Source organism: Crotalus tigris, unplaced genomic scaffold (genome assembly GCF_016545835.1).
Source record: "Crotalus tigris isolate CLP2741 ecotype Arizona unplaced genomic scaffold, ASM1654583v1 scf7180000021160.8983255:1529534, whole genome shotgun sequence".
Taxonomy (NCBI): domain Eukaryota; kingdom Metazoa; phylum Chordata; class Lepidosauria; order Squamata; family Viperidae; genus Crotalus; species Crotalus tigris.
The window spans coordinates 1,285,860-1,301,193 of NW_024098373.1; the positions used below are offsets into that span (position 1 = coordinate 1,285,860).

At 50.3% G+C, this 15,334-nt stretch overlaps 1 protein-coding gene across 2 annotated transcripts in view; it reads left to right on the forward strand.

Annotated features, from left to right (window-relative positions):
• Positions 1 to 263: 263 nt before the first annotated feature.
• Positions 264 to 15,334, forward strand: part of GATA3 (GATA binding protein 3) — a 92,541-nt gene continuing 77,470 nt past the window's right edge. The window contains exon 1 of one of the 2 annotated variants that reach the window (XM_039369525.1): positions 264 to 515. The gene's annotated coding sequence lies outside the window, so the exon portion shown is untranslated. Of the gene's footprint in view, positions 516 to 674; positions 769 to 15,334 lie in introns of those variants that run through there. The other variant, XM_039369524.1, reaches the window with a different exon arrangement.

The following is a 15,334-nucleotide window of genomic DNA, read 5'->3' on the forward strand; positions in this document are numbered from 1 at the left end:
GGAGGAGGAGGGGGGGTCCCAGGCTGCCACCCACCCCACCCCACCCACCGCCCTCCAATTCTCTTTGAGTGGCGTTGCCGAAGGCGGGTGGCTGGCGTGACCTGACCTTCCCCCTAACCCCCCCCCTTTCCCCCGAGACCCCACCTGCCAGCCGGGTGGAGGGTGCGCCCCCAAGGGCTCCGCTGGCTGGCTCCCCCTCCCCGCCGCCTCTGCCCTTGCTCCAACCCGGAAGAGCTCCGTTCTCCCCTGCCCGAGCGAGGAAGAGGAGGCGGAGGCGGTGGCGATGGGGCTGCGGATAGTGGCGCCCGCGAAGGAGGAGCGGCGAGGCCAGAGCGATTTGGGCTGGCTGCTCGGAGGATGCGCCACGCTCCGGCTTCTCCCTCTCCTCCGCTTCGGGGCCCGGGCGCACCAGCAGCAGCAGCAGACCCACGCGGGACTCGGGGATCACGCGTGACGGCTCAGCTTCACGGGATCCGGCGCCTGGTGGGCCGGGGAAGGAGCGATCGGCTGTCCAGGTGAGTGTCGGAGGCTCCCCGCGTTCCTCTCGGCGAGGCCAGGAATCCGGAAGCCTTGGAGAGAGTGGGGTGTGTGTGTGTGTGTGCGCCTTTGCGCGTGAGAAAACGGGGCAGGCGGGATCCCCGGGGATCAGGGGCCGGTGCGTCGTCTGGAGGGCCGCGGGTCTTGCCACGACCCGGTCCCCGGCATCCGTGGGAGGAGAAAGGGAAGAGGAAGCGGTCGGGAGTTCGGATCCCGCTTTCCAAATTCCAGGTTTTTGCGCGGAGCCCCGGCTTGGCTCTGGAGTTGCCAGAAGGGTTTCTTCCGAGGGAGGAGAGCGAGGGGAGCGAGTGGGTTTGACCCACGGACTCCACAGGCACCCCGGGGTCCTGTCCGCGTTGGCCCCACTCGCTCGGGGGCGGCGGGGAGGCGGTGGGCTTGATAAGGACAGAGGGAACACCTGGGACTGCTTCCATCGCCGGCCTCGCCCCTGCCCGTGCCTGGAGATCCGCCGGCTACGCAAGCTAAAGAGCCGGGCTTCGGGTTGTGTGAAGGGCGCCGGTTTGAGGGAGGGCGAATCTTTTGGGGGGGGGGAAGCCAGCCGTCGATCCGCCGATCAGGTCCGGGATTCCAGCCTGGCCAATTTGTGCTTTCCACTACTGCCGCCGCCGCCTTTGTCTGCCTCCATCTTTGCGCACAGGCCTTCCCCAGGTACGCCTCTAATAATAATTGACGGGTCCAATTCGTACTCGCGTGTCTGTATGTGGGCTAAGGGGTTACACGCACGCATTCTTGCCACGCTCGTGTCTCCAATTCGGTCCTGAGGTTTAAGAGTTGCCTTGAAAATAAGCCCATAACTTTAACTTTCTTTCTTTCTTTCTTTCTTTCTTTCTTTCTTTCTTTCTTTCTTTCTTTCTTTCTTTCTTTCCTTCCTTCCTTCCTTCCTTTCCTTCCTTCCTTCTTTCCTCCTTTCTTTCTTTCTTTCTTTCTTTCTTTCTTTCTTTCTTTCCTTCTCCTTCCCTTCCTTCCTTCCCTCCTTCCTTTTTCTTTCTTTCTTTCTTTCTTTCTTTCTTTCTTTCTTTCTTTCTTTCTTTCTTTCTTTCTTTCTTTCTTTCTCTTTCTTTCCTTCCTTCCTTCTTTCTTTCCTCCTTCTTTCTTTCTTTCTTTCTTTCCTTCCTTCCTTCCTTCCTTCCTTCCTTCCTTCCTTCCTTCCTTCCTTCCTTCCTTCCTTCCTTCCTTCCTTCCTTTCTTTCTTTCTTTCTTTCTTTCTTTCTTTCTTTCTCTTCTCCTTCCTTTCTTTTCCTTTTCCTTTTCCTTCTTTCTTTCCCAGAGTATTTTCCCCCTTCCATTTTCTCCCCTTAAAACGACAGCGCCCAGTCAAACCCCCCCCCCCCACTTTCCTTGTTTTAAAAAATGGCTTCGGGACGCCAGAAAGATTTGTCTTTTTCAGCCGTGGGTGATCGATCCGAGGCGGGAGAGAGATTAAAGGCGCCGGAATTCCAATCGAGAAACCAACAAATGGGAGGAGCGGGCAGGGACGGAGGGAGGGGGAAAAAAAATCGGAATCTTGCGGAGCAGGGACCGAAGCACCCTCCTGGCAGACCCCGCGCATCCTGGCCCCATCTTGTTGAAGAGGGACCCCCGGCCAGGGCGCGGCGCTGGGCTTGGTGGGGCCAGGGAACGAACGCTGGGCGTGCGGAGCCTGCAATTAACCTAGTTTCCTCCTCCCCTTTCGTAGCCTGGTTCCTAGCAGCGCTGGGTCCGTAGGGAGGAGAAAGGGGAGAAGGGCCGTTTTGTTTCAAGGCCCGGGCGAGATAGAGAGGCGCCTGGGAAGACCCCCCCCCTTTTCTGGCTTCTTCTCCTCTTCGGTGGGCTTCGTCTTGGGTAGCAATCCGCTGGAAGCCGGGCCGAGAGGAGAAAACGCCGACCGAAAGGAAAGGAACAAAGAGAAGGAGAAAGAGCGAAGCCTGGACACCCCCCCCCCCAACTGGGGAGTGGGCTTCCTGCGAGCGGGCAGCGCTTGCTCTCCGCCCGCTTGGCCCAGAGACCCGACCTCGGGAATAGAAACCCGCGTCTCTTTCCCTTCCTTGGCTCTTGGCCGCGTGCTCACGTGCGGGTCTGCAGGCTTTAAGCCCCGCCAGCCTTTCCAAAACGTATTTTACCCACCGACATAGCGCTGGCGCATTGAGGGAGCGGAGTGAGTTGATTTCTGCTGCCCTGTTTTTGATCGCTTGCGGGCAATTCGGCTGCATGTGCGCGCGTGAGAGAGAGAGAGATCGGCTCAGCCCGGATCCCTTTTCCAGCGCTGGATCCCTCCCTTCCTCTTTCTCTCTCCCTTCCCCCAAGCGTGACTCTCTCTCTCTCTCTCTCTCTCTCTCTCTCTCTCTCTCTCTCTCTCCCTGGCATTGTCCTTGCGCGTCGTCCGGGCCCACCACGCGCCCCCTCCCCCGCGTGTCTGGGCGTCCACGCACCGCCCTTGCCACCCCCAGGGGCTCCGGAGTGGGTAACCCGTGGAGGGTTTTTTTTTTTTGTTGTTCAGAAAAGAAAGCATCCGAAATCAGCAGAGGGCAGACAGACCTGCTAGCTAATCCGGACGCCGTTTGGGGAGAAGACCAATCCGCCTTTATTCGAGCTATTTCCAGGTGGGTGTTTCTGGGATCCTGCTGCCACCGCGTTCGTCTGAATGCAACAGGGCTCGGCTGCAGGACTAGCTAGCGGCCCCTACGAGGCTTTTGCAGGAAGCGTGCGGCGGCGGCCTGAATTTTGCTTGTTCCCCTGAGTGGGCCGGATCCGCGGGCGGAGGGACTCTTCCCGCCCCCCCCCCACGCCAAGCCAAATTCTTTGCAAGCCTAAACCGTGTCTTTCCACATTCTCACAGCTGTTGGACAGGCCTCCGTTAGTCTGGCAGGCTGCGAGGCCGGCCAAAGCGTCCGCGTTTGCAGGGGCTGCGGTTCCCGGTACGGCTTATTTCTCTCGCTTGGGTGCAATGCACACAATCCGGTCAGCTTTAAACCCAAAGAGGGGAATTTGCGTGATTTGGTAAGCTTGGCCAGTCTTAAACTTGGTTTACGAACGCGGCGGGGATGGAGGGGGGGGGGGCTCAACCAGAAAATCCAGGAACCAGTTTAGATCGATTGTGCGAAAGCGGGGGCCCTTTCTCGTGTTCTCATTCACAAATCTTTTTTGTTGCGAGTCAGTTTCTCTTTTCTGCTGAACTACTACTTCTTATTACGGCGGGTCGCACGGATCTAGATCTACCGGCCGGGTTGAGCAGCGATTCTGCTTCAGAGGGGTTTTTGTTTTTTTTTTCTGTACAGCTTGCTATTATGATGATGATTTTTGTAGCAATTGGGATGCGTGCACGTGTGTCTTCTCACCGAAATCGCGCCGAGGCCGACGTTTTCAGGAAAGCAATAATAATAATAATAATAATAAATTATTATTATTATTAATAATAATAATAATTAATGGAACTGCTTCTATCCTGCGACGATATCTGTAATACCATCAAACATCCACATCTGCCTATCCCAGGTCCTGGGTAAGGACTCGATAGGTAGACAAAATGCCAAATCCAGTCTGAACATCTGGCTGACTGTGCGATGATCGATAATAATAATATTAATAATAATAATAATAATTAAAAAAATAGGTGGATCGGTTTGGGATACTTTGAATTAAATTGAATTAAAACCGCTGGTTTAGCGCTGTCGAGGTTAGGGAGAAGGATGGGGTGAGATGCTGGAGAGCAAACTCGTTGCCTGCATTGGCTGAGCCACCATTTCCTTAAGAAAGTCAGAGCCTTGTTTTAAGAAAAAGAAAAAAAAAAAAAAAGCGGTCAAGAAAGGCGAGTTGTTTCCTTTCCAACCTGCGAGCTTTCTTTAAAAAAAAAAAAAAAAAAAAAAAGTGGGATTTTTGGGTGCGTTTCGCCTCGACCCGACTTCGGATTATTCGCTCGCCTGGCGTCTTTTCTCAACGGCCCAGCAGAAGGGCAGAACGAGCGTGGAATGGCCGTGGAGTGGCGGGTGGGCTTCACGGCAAGGCAGTCGCACCCACGGCCGTTCCTGACTTCAAAGAAGGGGGGCGATTCCAGGACAGTGATCAGGGCAGACCCCCCCCCCGCAAACTCCTCCGAGGCCCCCAGTCGCGAAGGTCGTTATCTAGTCGCTCCTCCTCCGCGCGCCGGGCTGTGTAAAGACAGCTTGGAAAGAAGAAGCGAGGAGCCATTGACAAGAGGGGAGAGAAAGGGGGAGGCAAGGAAAGGAGGAAATGGAAGGAAAGGATAAAGAAAGAAGGGATGGAGAGAGAGGAAGAGGAGGAAAAAAGGGGGGGAAAGGAAAAGAATAAAGCAAGGAAGAAAGGGGGAAGGGAAGGGAAGAAGGAGGAAATAGAAGGGAGAGAAAGAAGGAATAGAGAGAGGGAAAGGAAAGGGAGAAAAGAAAGATAGGAAAAGAATAAACCAAGGAAGAAAGGGGGGGGAAGGGAAGGGAAGGAGGAGGAAATAGAAAGGATAGAAAGAAGGAATGGAGAGAGAGGAAGAGGAGGAAAAGAAAGGGAGAAAAGAAGGAAAGGAAAAGAATAAATCAAAGAAGGGGGGAAAAGGAAGGAGAAGGAAATAGAAGGAAAGGAGAGAAAGAAGGAATGGAGAGAGAGGAAGAGGAGGAAAAGAAAGGGAGAAAAGAAGGATAGGAAAAGAATAAATCAAGGAAGAAAGTGGGGGGAAGGGAAGGAGGAGGAAATAGAAGGAAAGGATAGAAAGAAGGAATAGAGAAAAAGGAAGAGGAGAAAAGGAAAGGGAGAAAAGAAGGAGAGGGAGGAAAGAAAAGGATTAAAGGGAAGGAAAGGAAAGGAAAGGAAAGTTCTGGCTTTGCTTTCCAAGTCAACCAATTGCTGGAACAATTCCTCCAAATGCTGAACACATCTTCCTCTCCTTTTCATCCTAACCCTTTCCCCTTTCCACACAGAAAGCAGCCTAGGCCTGTAAATTAAAATGCCATTTCAAACGCGTGTCTCTCCGCTGGCCACCGCTAGTCTAGTAAGTAATCAAGATTAATTTTCCAGTTGAAGCCAGCGGGAAAAGCCCGACCAAAATGGGGGTGGGGGTGGGGAGGGCCAGCTATGAACGTCTCCCGTTTGGAAGCAACGTAGTTAAGCATTTTACCCGTTAAGTACCATTTTTTTTTTTTTAACTTTCTCACGGTCATTTTGAAGAGAGAGCCCAGCCTGTTTCTGTTAACTCCAAAGGGTCCTTTCCAAAATAAAGAAACGTGGCGGCACAAAGCCCGCGCAGACTCTAAGAAAGCCAGAAGAAGCGAAGGTCAGCAACTTTTTAGAGACCAGTTGTTTAAATATATGGGGCTCCATCCCTCTCTCTTAGGCGACCCTTAGGTGACAGCCCAGATTCGGGGCACATCAAAGGTGTGTGTGTGCAGCCAGGCCGTCCTTTCTCCAGTCGGAGTTTTGAAGGGCTCTTTAGGAGGCCAAGCTGAATTTGCTAGCTAAATAAAGAAATAAATAAAAATTGAGGAAGCAACTAAGTCGATACAATTGCCTTGCTCAAAATGCTAAGCAGCTGGGACCTAAAATGTTTATAACTGCACTTCATTTGATGCCAGTAACTAACCCGGTAGTACCCCTACCAATAAATCTGCATTAAAATGGACCGAATGTTTTAAGGCTTCAGGATAAACAAAGACTACATGCAGATATTATGGGCGGTAGCATATATTCAACGGGAAATAAATTTTCATTTTTAAAATATCCTTTTGACTGACACTATGCATAGTTCTAGGAACCTCTATCTCCCTATCTATCTATCTATCTATCTATCTATCTATCTATCTATCTATCTATCTATCTATCTATCTATCTATCTACCTACCTATCTATCCCATCCATCGTCTATTTTCTATCAACTATCATCTATCATCATCTATATCATGTATCATTTATCTACATCCAGCCATCCATTCCCTCCCTCCCTCCCTCCCTCCCTCCCTCTTCCTCTCCCATCTATCTATACATCTATATAACTATATGGAAAGGCCTGAAGCGAATTCTATACAAATTCTAGCTCTGTGCAGAATTTCCCTAACAGGTAAATGCCTTCTGCATTAAAATGCATCAAACGGCGGCTTCTTAGATCAGCATTAACGATTCATTTCATCTGAGAAAAAGCTACCGAACGAGCTGCGTTTCTGTCTGAAACCAGGCTGAGCAGTAAGCAGCGGGTTGCAAGGAGGTTCCAGGAGGTGGGTGAGCGAGGCCTTTACGCGGTGGTCTTAGCTGGTTTACTCAGGAGCAAGTCCTGAGTAAAGAGAGTCAGCTCCTGGGCGTTTCTTTGAACCGGCGGCGACGGTCACCAGGCCGGAGTCTCAAAACCTCCCCGCGGGGAAGCCGAGCAGGCGTGTCTACACGACCTGTTAACTTCGCAATTCGGTTCCGCTCCAGTTCCCTTCAAACGCCCCCTGGGAGAACTGAAGCGGTGGGAGGGAGAAGGGCGTCTGCGGGCCCTCCCCTCCCCTCCCCTCCCCCCGCCCCGCATTTCTTCCCCGGAGGTTGGTGGCCAGAGTCAGCAGGCGAGACTCGTGTCAGAGATCGGCCGCACGTGTGAACGCGCTCTGGGCAAGGTGAGTGAGTGCGCTGGCCGCGCTGCTCCGCTCGCTGGGTCTGATCCGGCGGCTGCAAAGGGAGGGGGGCTTTTGCGTAGAGTCGAGCCCCCCCACCCCTCCTCGGGCAGAAACGAATTGCAGACCGAATAAGAAACCAGCCCGAAAAATCGGAACTGGCCCTTTAAGGGTCTTCCCTCTATATAAAACCTTCCCAGCCCCTTAGAGAAATTGACTTGGCCAGGGACGGCAAGCACTAGTGGAGTCTCATTTCTGGAAGATTAAAATCTTAATTCTTACCTTCTGGGGCAGCGCCCCCCGGATCCTGTTGGCGCGTCTGAATGGAGGCGGACGGAGGGCCTCGCTCGGGCTTTTGAACTCCAGGACCCCCCCCCAATCTCCTCCATTCCCCCCCCTTGGAAATGTTCAAAGTTCCCCTTCGGAGCTGGTGTAGCAGGTTTGTCTTACGAGCCTGTCCTGGGGGCAGAGGGTGGGGGGCGTTTAATGTGCATCGGGAAGGGGGGGGAGGCAGACCCGCCAAGGTTCAGATTGGCAAGCTTCCTCGTTGTTTACCACCCACCGTAACTCCCGCCCCCCCTCCCCAATATGTCCCCGAGGCTTTCCTTTGATATTGGGCTTCTCTAGCCCTTCAACCTTGCGTCACCCCCCCTCCCACCCCTTGCAGGGTCTTCCCCCCTCCCACTCTCAAAGCTCTCCTCGCGTGGGGAGGGGGTGGGAGAGCGGAATTTCGCATCAGTCCAGGGGAACAACCGCAAGCGAGGCTGGTTTTTTGGTTTTTTTTTTTTTTTAAATGGGGTGCTTTCCACGACTCTCCTGTCCACTCCCCTCTCCGCCTCTCCCCCCTCCCTCCCCCCCTCAATCTTCGGAGAATGATGAATCAGTGAGAAGGAGGGCACTGATGACCAGGAAGCGGGCGGCGGCGCGGGGGGGGGGGAATTTTCAAGAAAAGGTAAAGAGAGGCTCAACCACCAGAAAAAGGGGGGGAGGTCGAATTAAGAAAAGGTGGGGGGAAGTCAATTAAGAAAAAGTGGGGGGGAAGGCCGAATTAAGAAAAAGGGGGGGAGGTCGAATTAAGAAAAAGGGGGAGGTCGAATTAAGAAAAAGTGGAGGGGGGGAGGTCGAATTAAGAAAAGGGGGGAGGTCGAATTAAGAAAAGGGGGGGAGGTCGAATTAAGAAAAAGTGGAGGGGAGGTGGAATTAAGAAAAAGCGGGGGGGGGAAAGGTCGAATTAAGAAAAAGTGGGGGTGGGGAAGGTCGAATTAAGAAAGTGGAGGGGAGGTGGAATTAAGAAAAAAGTGGGAGGGGGAGATCGAATTAAGAAAAAGTGGGGGGGAGGGAAGGTGGAATTAAGAAAAAGTGGGGGGGAAGGCCGAATTAAGAAAAAGGGGGGGAGGTCGAATTAAGAAAAAGGGGGGGAGGTCGAATTAAGAAAAAGTGGAGGGGGGGAGGTCGAATTAAGAAAAGGGGGGAGGTCGAATTAAGAAAAGGGGGGGAGGTCGAATTAAGAAAAAGTGGAGGGGAGGTGGAATTAAAAAAAAGCGGGGGGGGGGAAAGGTCGAATTAAGAAAAAGTGGGGGTGGGGAAGGTCGAATTAAGAAAGTGGAGGGGAGGTGGAATTAAGAAAAAAGTGGGAGGGGGAGATCGAATTAAGAAAAAGTGGGGGGGAGGGAAGGTGGAATTAAGAAAAAGTGGGAGGGGAGGTCGAATTAAGAAAAAGTGGGGGTGGGGAAGGTCGAATTAAGATAGTGGAGGGGAGGTGGAATTAAGAAAAAAGTGAGAGGGGGAGGTCGAATTAAGAAAAAGTGGGGGGGAGGTCGAATTAAGAAAAAGCGGGGGGGGAGGGAAGGTGGAATTAAGAAAAAGTGGGGGGGGGGAGTCGAATTAAGAAAAAGCGGGGGGAAGGTGGAATTAAGAAAAAACCGAGGGGAGGGAAGGTGGAATTAAGAAAAAAGTGGGGAGGTCGAATTAAGAAAAAGTGAGGGGGGAGTCGAATTAAGCGCCCCCAACTTTTTAATCCAGCGAGTTCCCAAGTTTGACCGGGGTGGGGGGAGGCTGAGTTCACACGACGCGCGTTGTAACAAGCTGACTTGGCAGGTCTACACGAGAGAGATCGCATCCCGACGGGGGGGGGGGAGGCGGAATTCAGAGGAATTACGTCCAGGCAAAAACTTTGCAAACGGAATCCAAAGCCCGGTTTTGGAGGCTAAACTCTCGATCCGAAGGCGAGCGTTTCCCGTGGGGGTTTGAAAAGAGGGACGCCGAGATCACCGTCCCGGAGCCCCTTAAGCCGGCGCTTCGGCCGCCCAGGAAAGGCGCCGGCGTAAGAGGCTTGGGGATCGCTCGGGATCCAACTATGCGCGGGGGGGGGGAGGAGCGGCTTCCCTTTTGACCTGAACGCTTACTTAGAGCTACTCAAACGCAGCGGGAACAGGTGAGTCTTCGTAGCCGGCGTTTGGTGGGCAGCACCGGAAGTGACCAGCCCAGGCCAGCCAGGTGTACAAGCCGGTTGGCGTTGCGAATAGAATAGAATAGGAATAGAATAGAATATTAATATGAAAGAATAGAATAGAATAGAATAGAATATTAATATGAAAGAAGGGAATAGAATAGAATATTAATATGAAAGAATAGAATAGAATAGAATATGAAAGAAGGGAATAGAATAGAATATTAATATGAAAGAAGGGAATAGAATAGAATAGAATATGAAAGAATAGAATAGAATAGAATATTAATATGAAAGAAGGGAATAGAATAGAATATTAATATGAAAGAAGGGAATAGAATAGAATAGAATATTAATATGAAAGAATAGAATAGAATAGAATATTAATATGAAAGAAGGGAATAGAATAGAATATTAATATGAAAGAAGGGAATAGAATAGAATAGAATATTAATATGAAAGAATAGAATAGAATAGAATATTAATATGAAAGAAGGGAATAGAATAGAATATTAATATGAAAGAAGGGAATAGAATAGAATAGAATATTAATATGAAAGAATGGAATAGAATATTAATATGAAAGAAGGGAATAGAATAGAATAGAATAGAATAGAATAGAAGCTGGAAGGGATCTTGGAGGTCATCTAGTCCAACCCCTTGCTCAGGCAGGAAACCCTACACCATTTCAGACAAATGGCTGTCCAGTCTCTTCTTAAAAACTTCCAGTGCTGGAGCATTCACCACTTCTGGAGGCAGGTTGTTCCACTGATTAATTGTTCTCACTGTCAGAAAGTTTCTCCTTAGTTCTAGGTTGCTTCTCTCCTTGATGAGTTTCCATCCGTTGTTTCTTGTCCTGCCTTCAGGCGCTTTGGAGAATAATTTGACTCCCTCTTTCTCTCCCTCTCCTCCCGCTCAATGCCCCTTGTTTTACACGCTCTCTCTCTCTCTCTCTCTCTCTGTGTGTGTGTGTGTGTGTGTGCGCGAGCGAGCGAGTATACAAAAAGAAATCTGCCCATCTCTGCCCCGGGCCGTGTCCCCTCCGTAACCCTCCGATGCGTAGCTGCGGGCTGTTGACATAACTTCCCTATAAAATCCCTGCATAGTAACTATTGGTAATTTAATCCTTGCCTTCCTTTCAGATCAGTCGCTCCCCCCTCCCCCTTTTTAGGCAACAGGAAGAAGAGCGGGGTGGGGAAGGGGGGGGCTGTCTTGCCAGTCCATGTCCCCCTTTCTCTCCCCCCCAAAAAAAGTTACGGGTCAGCCAGAGTCAGCCCAGCGAGGGAGACTTTGGACACGTACACTTTAAATATACATATACATATACATATATATATGCTCCTGCCATCCTTCCTCCGGGCTGCGTTCCCACAACCCGCTTAAACCACATGTGTGAAAGACCCTCCACCATCCCCCCTCCCCCTAAAGCACAACGTGCACAACATGAGACTCTCGGCCATCCTTAACCTTGGTGAGTCGGAAGGGGTTTCCCGTGTGCACGGGGGGGGGGGAATAACTTGTTCTGGATTCCGGGTAGGGTACACAAGCCAACTCCCCCCCGCGCGCTCGACTCGTTTGTTTTCGCCTTTGTACGTCGGAATCGGAGCGCAGGTGACCTCCGGAGGGATCGTGACGACACCCAGCGCTTGAAACGTGTACGGCGGAGTTGCCCAACCGCCCAGTTCACACGCGAGGGGGGGAGATGTTGCACTTTAATTAGTTCAAACTTTAACTTTAATTAACTTTAATTAGCGAGGCAGCAACACGCTTCAACCAGGTCAGTTGAAGAACTAGCGGCTGCTATGCGCGGAGCAAACACAATCTTGGGGTGTATGTGTGTGCGGGTAACTGACCATGGTGCTGGGGGGGGGGGAACTCGGCCCCGATGTTCTTTTTCAAATCGGCGTAACCTCGGAATCCAAAGGGAAGAGAGGAACGAGACGACCCCGGTGTCTTGGAAAAACTTGCCGTTAACATAGGTCCTGATCCTATGGCAGCTATTGAGTTATTGATATTGATTTTAAAAAGGTATAGGCTTTAGCAGAATAACCAGAGTTGGAAGGGACCTTGGAGGTCATCTAGTCCAACCCCCTGCTCAGGCAGGAAACCCTATACCATTTCAGACAAATGGCTGTCCAGTCTCTTCTTAAAAACCTCCAGTGTTGAAGCATTCACCACTTCTGGAGGCAGGTTGTTCCACTGGTTAATTGTTCTCACTGTCAGGAAGTTTCTCCTTAGTTCTAGGTTGCTTCTCTCCTTGATTAGTTTCCATCCCTTGCTTCTTGTCCTGCCTTCAGGGGCTTTGGAGGATAGCTTGACTCCCTCTTCTTTGGGGCAGCCCCTGAGATACTGGAAGACTGCTATCATGTCCCCCCCTCATCCTTCTCTTCATTAAACGAGACATACCCAATTCCAGCAAACGTTCTTCATATATTTTAGCCTCCAGCCCCCTGATCATCTTTGTTGCTCTTCTCTGCACTCTTTCTAGAGTCTCAGCATCCTTTTTTTACATTGTGGCAGCCTGCATTTGAAGAAGGTGTGGTCTCAAGCTGGTTTTAGCCTGGGCTTCTGAATTTTTATTTTTTTTAGTTTTGGGTAGCGTTGGGGAAAATGGGGGGGGGGGGGCTGGTGGCTAAGATGTTTGCCAGTTTGGACTTGAGAAATCCTTTCAGCAGATCCTTGGAGATTTAAGGAGATGGTTTTGATGCCAGGCCAGGCATGGTGCAGGGTGAATTGTAATGTGCCATTTTTTTTTTTTAAAAAAGGTTAGTGTAGACTGGACTACATTTCCCATCACCCCTAAGAGCCAGCGTGGTGTGCGTTGTGGTGGAGACAGCAGAAGGCTGGTCACCTTGCTCTGGTGTAACAACCTGGATGGTTAGTTTTCCATTGGCAATGCGAAGGAGTTACTTTGAAGCCTTAAAACGGGGGTCTTCCAATTTGGCCCTTTTATGACTTGTGGATTTCAACTCCCAGAATTCCTCAGCCAGTGTGCCTGGCTGAGGAATTCTGGGAGTTGAAGTCCACCAGTCTTAATGTGGCCAAGTTTGAAGACCCCGGCCTTAAGCGTTCTGCAGTTTCGCGTGTGCCCCAAACCCAACTCGTGCAGTTAGTTTAACCTTTAGAGCGTGAGCCTGGAAGTTGGTTAGTTCACTTAATGTCACTTAACCACTTAATGTCATCGCCGTGCGGTGTCAAGACCAGCACCCTGGAATCTGAGCACAGCAATGGGCAGCCTTTGAAACTCAGCACCTCTGGGGGGGGGGGTAAGTTACCATGAAGATCAAATGAGAATTTAGTCCCTTGGATTGTTACTGGCTTGGATGGCTTGGCCCTGTTATGAGTGCAAGACAGGACATTGGGCCAAGATCCAATTAAGATCCAAGATCTTACTTCTGAGTAAGCACCCACTGGGTGGCCTTTATGGCTTACTCACATCATCTGGGGGGGGGGGGTCTGATCCAGTTGCAACTGAATAGTCCCAACGGTGCTTTTCCAAAAGGCAACTAAAACTGGACTTTATGCTCTCTTGAGGACATTTCACTTCTCCTCCAAGAAGCTGCTTCAGTTCAGTTAAATGAGAACTGAAGAAGCTTCCCGAGTGAGAAGCGAAACATCTTCAAGCAAAAAACCAAGAAACTGCCTTTTGTAAAAGCACTTTTGGGGCAGCCATGACTGAGAATCTAGACCAGGGGTTCTCAACCTGTGGATCGGGACCCCATTTGGGGTCGAACGACCATTTCACGGGGGTCGCCAAACAACGCAGTCTGCCATTCCCCCCCCCCCTTTTCCTTAGCTGTGCTACTCCCTTTTATTCTATTGGCTTTTGAAAGCCAATAGAATAGACTCTCTTGAATAGAGTCTAATTCTATTGGCTTTCAAAACCCAATAGGAATTGTCCAGGCTGTCTCTGCCCTGCTGAGCCTGCCAAAAGTCCCATTCTGCAAACGGTGCTGCACCAGTTGAGTAGTCCTCGACTTACGACCGGTTGAGTAGTACTCGACTTACGACCGGTTGGGGGGTCACGGCATTAAAAAGGTTGAGAACTACTGATCTAGACGTTTCTACTGAATTGCCTTTTTGTTCCTAAGAAGTTCCACACGTGATGCAAGTGGCCACGGATCTCTGCCCCATATAAATAAGGTGCCCTTTACCACGTCTTTGGCCTTGCAGGCATCAAGCTGTACATTTTAAGTACCTCAGGTGTCTTTGTGTGTCTCAATCCAATTGAATGAGCAACTTGAAGAACCACATCTAAGATCAGGTCGGAAGAGAACCGGTTTGGTGTGACTCTGAAGAACCAGATTCAAATCCCCACCCTGAACCAGGGTTAGGGACAGCCCCTTTTGCCCTCTCTATGGGAAAAAGTAAGGCACTCCCCACAGGTAAAACACCTGGAACCTCCAAGATTATTACCTATTGAGCTAATGATGAAGCTGATCAAATAAATAACATTTTAAGGCAGGGGTCTTCAAATTTGGCCCTTTTATGACTTGTGGACTTCAACTCTCAGAAATCCTCAGCCAGGCACACACTGGCTGAGGGATTCTGGGAGTTGAAGTCCACAAATCAAGGAGTCTTCCAACTTGACCCTTTTATGACTTGTGGACTTCAACTCCCAGAATTCCTCAGCCAGGCACACACTGGCTGAGGAATTCTGGGAGTTGAAGTTCACAAGTCATAAAAGGGCCACGTTTGAAGACCCCTGCTTGTGGACTTCAACTCCCAGAATTCCTCAGCCAGGCACGTCTGGTTGAGGAATTCTGAGAGTTGAAGTCCACAAGTCTTAAAGTAGCCAAGTTTGAAGACCGCTGGCTTAAAGCCTTGGTTGGGTTTTAGCCTTCAGCTGTGTTGGCCACAGCACAAGAAATCGAAGGGGGGGGGGGAGTTACCCCATTCCATCAGAAGGACATCCTTGGGTCTCTCTTCTAGATCCCAGATGAGCTGGATCCAGCCTGCCTGAAGTATCACAGATGAGCAAGGCTTACTGGTCATTTGGTGGCTCTTTTCCAGCAGGACTTGGTCAAACTAGCTAAAGTTAGGAGAGACCCTGCAGACAGAGAGAACTTGGACCAAAAAGGGAAGCGGGTTGAGGTACTTCAAGGAGGGGTGTGTGTGACTGAGTTCACACGGCTTGCCATGATGGCTTGTTGGAAGCAGGTGGCCCAAGCCACATCCAGTTGAGCTTCCATGCTGACTGAGGAATTCTGGGAGTTGAAGTCCACAAGTCTTAAATGTTGCCAAGGCTGGAGAGCCCCTGTAGTAAGGTCAAGCTTGAAGAAGCTTCATCCCCAATTGGGGAGGGGAGAAAGCGGATTGTTACCTTAAGTGGCCCCTAACATGCTAGTCTACTAAAACAGTGTTCAGAGTGTTGTGGGAATCCAGCTCTTTTCCTGTAACAAATTGTTGGAACTAAGGCACCACAATCGTTTGAGCACTTGCGTGCTGTGGAGACCAATTACAGTTTGTTAAACTGAAATATAGGATTCTACTTGCTGTGTGAAGGTAAGCTCAATGTGGAGATGGTAGTCTCTTTTTTTAATTTAGGGCAGTTGTCCTTTCAGCTTTCTATAAATCACAACTTGCCAAACTTTTGCGAGAACTTACGAGGTCCCTTTTCTGATGATCTGAACTTAGCTGAATCATAGTTTGTTTTTGTTTTTGTTCTCCTTTTACCTGCTTCCTGTGTCAATGATCGTGCTTGTACGGTAGTCAAAACAACTTGGGTCAGTGTGCAAACAGCCTGCGAAAGCGGGTGGTGTGA